This window comes from Cibotium barometz, chromosome 2 (assembly GCF_041138505.1).
Source record: "Cibotium barometz isolate CiBa-2024 chromosome 2, ASM4113850v1, whole genome shotgun sequence".
In the NCBI taxonomy this organism is placed as follows: domain Eukaryota; kingdom Viridiplantae; phylum Streptophyta; class Polypodiopsida; order Cyatheales; family Cibotiaceae; genus Cibotium; species Cibotium barometz.
In genome coordinates, this window is record NC_141047.1 from 48,695,283 (window position 1) to 48,703,697 (window position 8,415).

Sequence of the window (8,415 nt, forward strand, 5' to 3'; positions counted from 1 at the left end):
AGTAACACTTTTATAATAAAATATTCATCTCTTATGCATACCTCTATGCATGAAATTCAATTATGCTAAAAGTAACACTTTTATAATAAAATATTCATCTCTTATGCATACCTCTATGCATGAATTTCAATTATGCTAAAAGTAACACTTTTATAATAAAATATTAATCTCTTATGCATACCTCTATGCATGAAATTCAATTATGCTAAAAGCAACACTTTTATAATAAAATATTCATCTCTTATGCATACCTCTATGCATGAATTTCAATTAAGCTAAAAGTAACTCTTTTATAATAAAATATTCATCTCTTATGCATACCTCTATGCATGAAATTCAATTATGCATAATATAAAAATCAATTTCTCTAGGATTACAATGAATATCTTTCAATTAATCTAGGATGATAATTCCTAGAATATGGTAGAAAGTCCTCTTTTCATGATTTGAATGAAATTATTTTACGTGTAATTTTTATAAAAATTTTGCCATAGCTCCGCTGCTATGATTGATAAATCTCAATTTTTCTAAGGGATAAAGCTTATCATTAAGAAAATAATTAGAATGATCCCTAATTGGATCATTAATCCATAATGGATTGAATCATCAATATTCATGAAATACATAAACTAAAAGCATAGAAAAAAGCCATTAATTTGACCTCAAGTATAGATTAATCTTGGATTAAGAAAAAGCTTTATGAAAAGCTTTATTTGGATTAAGAATGGGTCATGAGTATGACCATTTCTTAAGTGAGATAGAGAAAAAACCATTAGAATTAAACATAAATGAAAATTTATACAATTCTTTACTATCATTAATCAATTAACTTCAATAGCATTCAAAAACCATACCAATTAAGCTTCTCAAGCTTGAGAGGGGTTAAGAAGAGAGAAACATTGAGAATTTATAGAAAAGATCAAAACTCACCATACTTACCTTACGAATTGCTTGATTCTTTGTTCACGGTAGAGGCTCCCAACCAATCAATTGGTTAAGTATGTTGATGGAGCCACCAATGGGGATCGAAGAAAGAGAGAAGTGTCAAAAACTAGTGAATTATTAAAGAATTCACAGTTCTTGGCTTAGGTTGAGTAGAGTAACAATGCACAAGACAAAATTCACCATACTTACCTTACGAATTGCTTGATTCTTTGTTCACGGTAGAGGCTCCCAACTAATCAATTGGTTAAGTATGTTGATGGAGCTACCAATGGGGATCGAAGAAAGAGAGAAGTGTCAAAAACTAGTGAATTATTAAAGAATTCACAGTTCTTGGCTTAGGTTGAGTAGAGTAACAATGCACAAGACACTATATTTTTCAACAAGGGGGAGGCTTCTATTTATAGGAAAATTTGAGCTCCTAACCAAACAAACTGATTCTAGAATTTTCCAAGTCAGTTTGGTCACTTTTTGACCATTTTTAGGTCAGTTAAGCTAACTTTTTGGAACTAGACTTGAATGAGCATTGAGGAGAGAGGAGAGATGAAATATCTCAATTTTTATGAGTTTAAAACTCATTCAAGCATGTGAAATATGCACCTCCTTTAAAGAATTCCCCTTCCTTACATATGTGTCAAAATGGAATCATTATACCCAAAATATCTCATATTTTTAATATTGCTCATAGTTTTTTACTAATAAACCTTGTACATTTTCAACTCTTCATCTTATGTGAGCATTTACTCATTTTTGGATACTCAATTTATCTCATTTTTTTGATATTACTCATAGTTTTTTACTAATAAACCTTTGTACATATTCAACTCTTCATCTTATGTGAGCATTTACTCATTTTTGGATACTCAATTTATCTCATTTTTTTGATATTACTCATAGTTTTTTTACTAATAAACCTTGTACATATTCAACTCTTCATCTTATGTGAGCATTTACTCATTTTTGGGTATCTTCTTTTATAAATTGGATTTATCTCCTCCCTACACATGGATTGATGCTATTGGCCCATAGGAACCTTAATTGGACCATAATCCAAAAATTTCTGAAAATCTAGACCCTTAGACTAAGGTTCTTTATACCTATTTCCAATTAATTCTAACTGCACATTGAAAAATTCTTTCTGAATTTCTATTTCAGGGGAATTCATTTTAATAAGGTGAGATATTTTTCTATCCAAAAATATTCAAAATCTGAATATTCTCTCACTAGAATATTTTCTCTCTCTAGGTTAAAACATTTAGAAACAAGGTCTTTATATTTCTGAAGAGGGATTGATTACAGGGGAATATGCTGGACATTTTGAGAGGCTGGGGAGGAATCTTACATTCTGAGAGGCTGGGGAGGAATCTTACACTTCACATATTCTCTGCATACCTTCCACAATTCCTTTAGTCTGCATAGACTTCATTCTCTGCACATTCACATGTCCAATTCTTTTATGCCAAATGTCTGTGTCTGCAACAATTCTTGAACCATTTGCAAACATCGCAACACTCATTTCATTCATGTCTACATTCAACGTAAACATTTTGCCCACTTTGTTGCCTTTTGCAACCAACCTGCACTTGTCTTTAAAGTCTTTAACATAACAACCATCAGGGTTAAACCGAACCTGCAAACCCTGCTCAATCATCTGGCCAACTGAAACCAGATTCTTTGTTATGTTCGGAATGTGAAGTACAGGTACTTCACTTTGCCATCTTGCATAGACAATGGCACATCTCCAACATGGGCAATTGGATGAGTAGTGTCATTCCCTGTTTCCACAAAACCTGGTCTTTCAAGGTTTTTCATCTCCTTGAACCACTCCCCATGACTTGTCATGTGGTTTGAAGCACCTGAATCCACATACCATACATCATCTTTTTGTGCTGCTTCAACATTTTCAAACATGGCATTCACGACATGCTGCATGACAAACAACCTTTCATTATCCTCATTGTTTCTGCTTGAGGATGCATAGTTGTTCTGCTGCACTTTTCCATTTTGCATGTTAGCCTGCTTCTTATAACATTTTGCCTGCACATGTCCAAGCTTACCCCACAATAAAAGCATTCACGTGCATCATTATATTGCCTTTTCCAATTTCCACGGCCTCTTTGACTCCCCCTTGATGTTGTTGTTGTGTATTCTGGGACTGTTATTGTTGCTGCTGCTGGCCATTATTTTGATTACCTGTTCGGCCACCTCCTTGACCGCGTCCACGGCCTCCTCTACCTCGTCCTCTTCCTGAACTTGTGTAGAAGGCCTGTTGCAAGACTGTTGGTCTTCACCCAAGCTCTTCTCTTCTATAATCAGCATAGACACCAAATCTGTAAAATTGGGAATGTTTTCTCGAGTTTGAATAGACGTCTTGAACGCCTTGTATTGTGGCCCGAGACCACATAGATAGACTTCCACCTTATCATCATCATCTACTGAAACACCAATAGATGCAAGGGATTCCACAATACCCTTTATCTTCAATGCATAGTCATTCATAGACATGCTCTTTTTCTCCACAGTATGAAGTTCGTTCTTCAATTGTATCTTACGTGCCTTGGTATTTGTTTCATAGAGTTTTACCAAGGTGTCCCACACCTCCTTGGGGGACTTGGCATCCTAAATGTGCCCAATCATGGTGTCCTGTATACTAATTGGAGAGCCAATACATAACTTTCCTGGCTCCTTGGTTCCAGTCTTTAAACTCTTTCACATCTGCAGCAGTCAGATTTATGTCCGGTATCTCTGGTGCCTCTTCATGCTCACCTTCTATGTAGTCCCAATAGCCCTTTCCCCCATCAGGAAATTCGTCAACCTGAACCTCCAAGCATGGAAGTTATTCTTATCAAGCTTCTTAGCCACAATCTGGGTTATGCCATTGTCAGGCATTTTTTTGAGAGGTGTTTTGGGCTTGTGTACATATGGATGCATGGCATGTGTAAAGAGTTTGGCTTTGAATGCGTTACAAGAGTGTAGGATCCTAGATAAGGGTATCCTTGGACAATAATAAGAGTGTAGGATCCTACATCTAAAAATCACATCCTGCCCTTTTTATTTTTCAAGTCATCCCCACGACCTTATGAATCCAATGTTTATGTCACTTCACATGAATCCAATGTTTATGTCACTTAGGCAAGTGTACAGGGTGAATGGTTTGGCTTTGGGCTTGTGTAGGCCTGTCCGAAACGTGGTTCACTAGAGATGACATCAGCCACTTGGTCGCTTGTTTGTGTGCGCGTCCCAAGTATAATGGGCACTAGCAGGTTGTGTTTGAATGCGTGTGAAAGCATGGGAGCAATTAAAGATTAAGGGGCCAATGTTGCCTTGAACCATGGCAGAAAAGGAAAGTGAGGGACGTATGCAAGAATTTGGTGTGAAAAGGAGGGTGATTGTGGCCATCTTCTAGGCCTTAGAAAAAAATAAAAAAATGATAACAACGTGGCCAGCTTATTGAAAAGCCACTTGGCCGCTTGTTCAATGACCAGCGCTGCTGCTAGCACGAAGCTCTGGAAGGTTGGCGAAGATGAAAATGCCTAGATAGGTTGCCGCCTCGTTGTGGAAAAGAGACCCTGATCATTCTGCAAAGAAAGGTGAAGGGAGTTGCCACCTTTGAAGCTCATGTGGAGACGCAAGGGGTCTGCCAGAGGAGCTGAAGCAAGAGAGCAGTTGTGGGGAGCAGCTAAGCGTGTGGCTGTGGAAGCACCGATGGGGGTGCTGAAGTCAGGCAAGACAAGGGTGGCCTTTTGTTTGGGGTGGCTAGCACTAGCCACATGCGCGGGAGTGATCGTGCAGAGGTTGTGTATGGCTAGGCGCAACTAGAAGCGCCCCCTGGAGCAGACAGAGCCGACACTGTGTGGTGTGGCTGCCTAGAGGCTGGACACGGGGGCTTCTTGGGTGAAGAGCAGGTAGCACAGCTGCTGCAGGTGAGAAGAGGAGGCCGCCTAGGAGAATGTTTGCTGCAGCGACCAGAAGCTGGATGTGCAAGAGTGAAGTGAAGTGAGTGTTTGTATGTTTGGGCTGGAGACAAGTGGGGGAGCCGCCTAGAGGGGTGCTGATGAAGGGCTTTGGCCGTGGCTAGGTGGTGCTTGGGTTTGTTGTGAGGCTGGCAGAGGATCAACAGAGAGAGAGAGAGAGAGAGAGAGGTGTTGGTGTAGCTACTGCTGGCGACACACACAGAAGTGATGGGCTGTAGAGAGAGTTGAGGGTTAGCTGGTGGGGCGCCCTCTGAAGAGAGAAGTGGTCGGGTTCTTTCTGGTGTGGTTGGCACAGCACGCAGGCAGCAAGAGGTTTGCGGTGATTGAGGATGTGGTGTATCCTTGGCAGTGACTGGTCAGAGTGTTGATGTGTTTGTGGTTGCAAAGGCTTGGTCGTCATACGCAAGGTTGTAATTCCTGAGGTCGTGTGGCTGTGGTGGAATTCCCTTGGCAGTAAATCCAGGCCTGAGCATTTGTAAGGTTGTGTGAGTAAGGCTTCTGTGTCGGGAGAAGCTTGTATGATGTTTTGACTGGAAATATAGTTGCTGGGTGTTTGTTTTTTCTATGGTGCCATTGTTTTGTGCTGTCTGTCTGGTGTGGGTGGTGTGGTGAACCGTGAGAGAAGTGTTCCAGTCGGTGGCTGGTGGTGCCCCCATTCGTGGTGTTTGTTTCCAAGGCTGTTGGAGTGGACAGCTATAGAGGAAGGTGATTCCGTGTCCGAAATTTCCGATAGCTTTCTGGTGCCCCCACTGAGGAGAGCTCTGGTGTTGTTCTTTGCCTAGAAGGGTGTATGTCCCACTGAGGAGAGCTCAGGGATTGTTACAGGTTTGTCATAATGTGGTCTTATCCAGAATTTCATGGCAGGAAGGGTGAGGATGTGTGTGACTTTTTGGAGCAAATGGAGTTGGCATACATTAGCAATCATGTTACAGATGAAGAGCAGGTTCTGAAGCTGATAAAGATTTTCTTGAAGGGAGATGCTCGAAGCTGGCTTAAGGATTTTGAAGTACAGGATGCGGTGTGTGAGCTACATGGTGTTTTGACCTTAGACAGGTTGAAAGAAGGCCTTTTGGAGCATTTTCAGCAACTGGAGGATTCTAGTGTGCTTTGGCAGGAGTTGAGCATCTTGAAGCAGGTCCATGGGAAATCACTGGATGATTTTGTGTAGGTATTTACATGTTTATGGGGTAAGTGGTGTATGACATTAAAGCAGGAAGTTCCTCCTATGTTTTTGAAGAAGAGCTTGTTTATTGATGGTTTACTACCCCATTTGAAGGTCAGGGTTGAGTTGAAGAATCCCAAGTCATTTGATGATGCGGTTAGGATTGCCAGGGAAAAGGAAGGAAAGATTTTGAAGCAGATGGAGATGGGTATTTATCCGTATGAAGGTGTTGTGTCTGCAAACAAGGGATATGCATGTGAATTTGGTTGAGGTGGATAAGAGTCCTATGCAAGGTTTGATCAGACAGGAAGCTCAAGGGCCGATACAGGTGCAAAGGGGGATGTTCTATGTGCCTTCTGATTTTTTTCCAAAGTCTTTAAAGCATGTGAAGGTGGATGAAAAGCAGGATGAGGAACCTAGGTCAAGGTTTGAGACTTTTGTAGATGAGGAGTTGCCAGTGGATTCTTCTTTGGATGGGGATGTCATGACTGTACATGACATTGATTTGGAATGTTCTATTGAAGAGCATTTGCATTCGGATCTGGATGACATGCATGTACATGGAAGCAAAGAGGATGATGCCTTGGGATTGGCTAATGATAAGAAGGAAGAGGAGCTGGATACAGAATGCGTTGAGGATGATTCTTTGCCAGATTCTACAAGGGAGGAGGATGGGGTAGAGACTTGTGATGAAGTGAAGATGGTTTGTGATGCGAGCAAACTGAAAATTCATAAATTAGTAATTGGGTCTTCAGATGGAAGTACCGTAATTATATGGAACCCTGACTTGCTTGAGGCCTAGACATGATGGTATTTACCTTATAGTTCCAAGTATCATGACTACCCGACCGTATATACTGAGGGTATAACTGCAGCTCTTTATCGATAGTATATACGAGTAACTCTAAGACTTGAAATTATAAGCATTAATGCTATCCAGATGATGATTTTGAATGTGGTTGATATGATTTTTAATTCTGTTTGAGAACTGATGAGTTGACTTGGACTCTGAATTAAAAAATGATGATCCCTGAAAATTGGTTGAAATGTAATAAGCTAAGCGAAACCACAATGAGGATGAATGGGACGAGTCCCTGTGATGATATTCATAACTAGAATGATGATAATGATTTCAGCAAATCACTATGAGATTAGTGGATTGTGCTGTCAAATTGTGACATGGTAGATCAAGTTAAGGGATGACAAATTGAGAACTTGCTTGACTGAAATTCTCGTGGAGAAATGTTCAGAAAGAAATTTTTCGATCTAATGGACCATTATCGTGTTAACGATATGAATGATATGATCTGAATGAATTGTTATTTAATGATGAGTTCTATATAAGGGATATTTATCCCAATATTCTATTGGGTTGACCAGAATATAAGGAACCCCAGAATAAATTGGATCTTAAGAAAAAGAGTTATCCTCTACTTTGCGAGATGAGGACATCTCGCATTTTTTTTAAGTGGGATAGAATGTAAGATTCCTCCCCCAGCCTTCGAGGTATACAGGAGTAAGAACCTCCCTTTCTGATCTTATAATTATTCCCTCTCTAAAATAAAAGAAAGATTCTGTTTGAAAAAGGAAGACCCTTTCCCCAGACTACTTTCTCAGGAGCCCCACCTGTTTTAAGGATTCAGAACGATGAGTTCAGAAGTGAGAACCGGTGTTTTGGATGCCAAGGTTTTGGTCATCAGTTAAAAGACTGCCCGACTCCTACCATGTCAAGGGCACAGGGAAGTCAAGAACCCCAAATTTAGAGACCAATCCCTTCATACCAGTCTAATCAGGGTCCGTCTTGCCAAAGCCAGGGTAACCCCAGAAGAACTCTAGCTCATCCATCTGCCTCTATCCAGAATAACCTTAGAACTCCTTTCCAGAACTAGGGCAACCAAAGAGAAAGAATTCCACCTCAGACTGCAGCAGCCAGAGCAGTCGCACTTTTAGATGTAGTAGAAGAGGAAAAAGGACAGATCTTGCTACAATTGAAAACTAAGGGCCTAACCGACAATTCTCAGTCATCCATACTCCAGCAGAGTATCAGGGTAAACCAAGTAATCGAAGATGCACTTCAGTCATGCTGTGGCAGGGAACCCAAGAAGTGGCTAAGCTATCTCCACCTAGTCAAGTTCACCTACAATGCTGCTTATCATAGAAGTATTGGGAATGAGCCCTTTTAAAGCTCTGTATGGACAAGATTGCTTAACTCCATTAACTAGGTCTGACCCATTGATTAGGGTCGAGATGTCCATACAAATGTTTGACGACATGGAGCAGCAGATGTAGGCAATTCATAAAGATATAAAAGCTGCCTAGGATCGACACAAAAAGTAT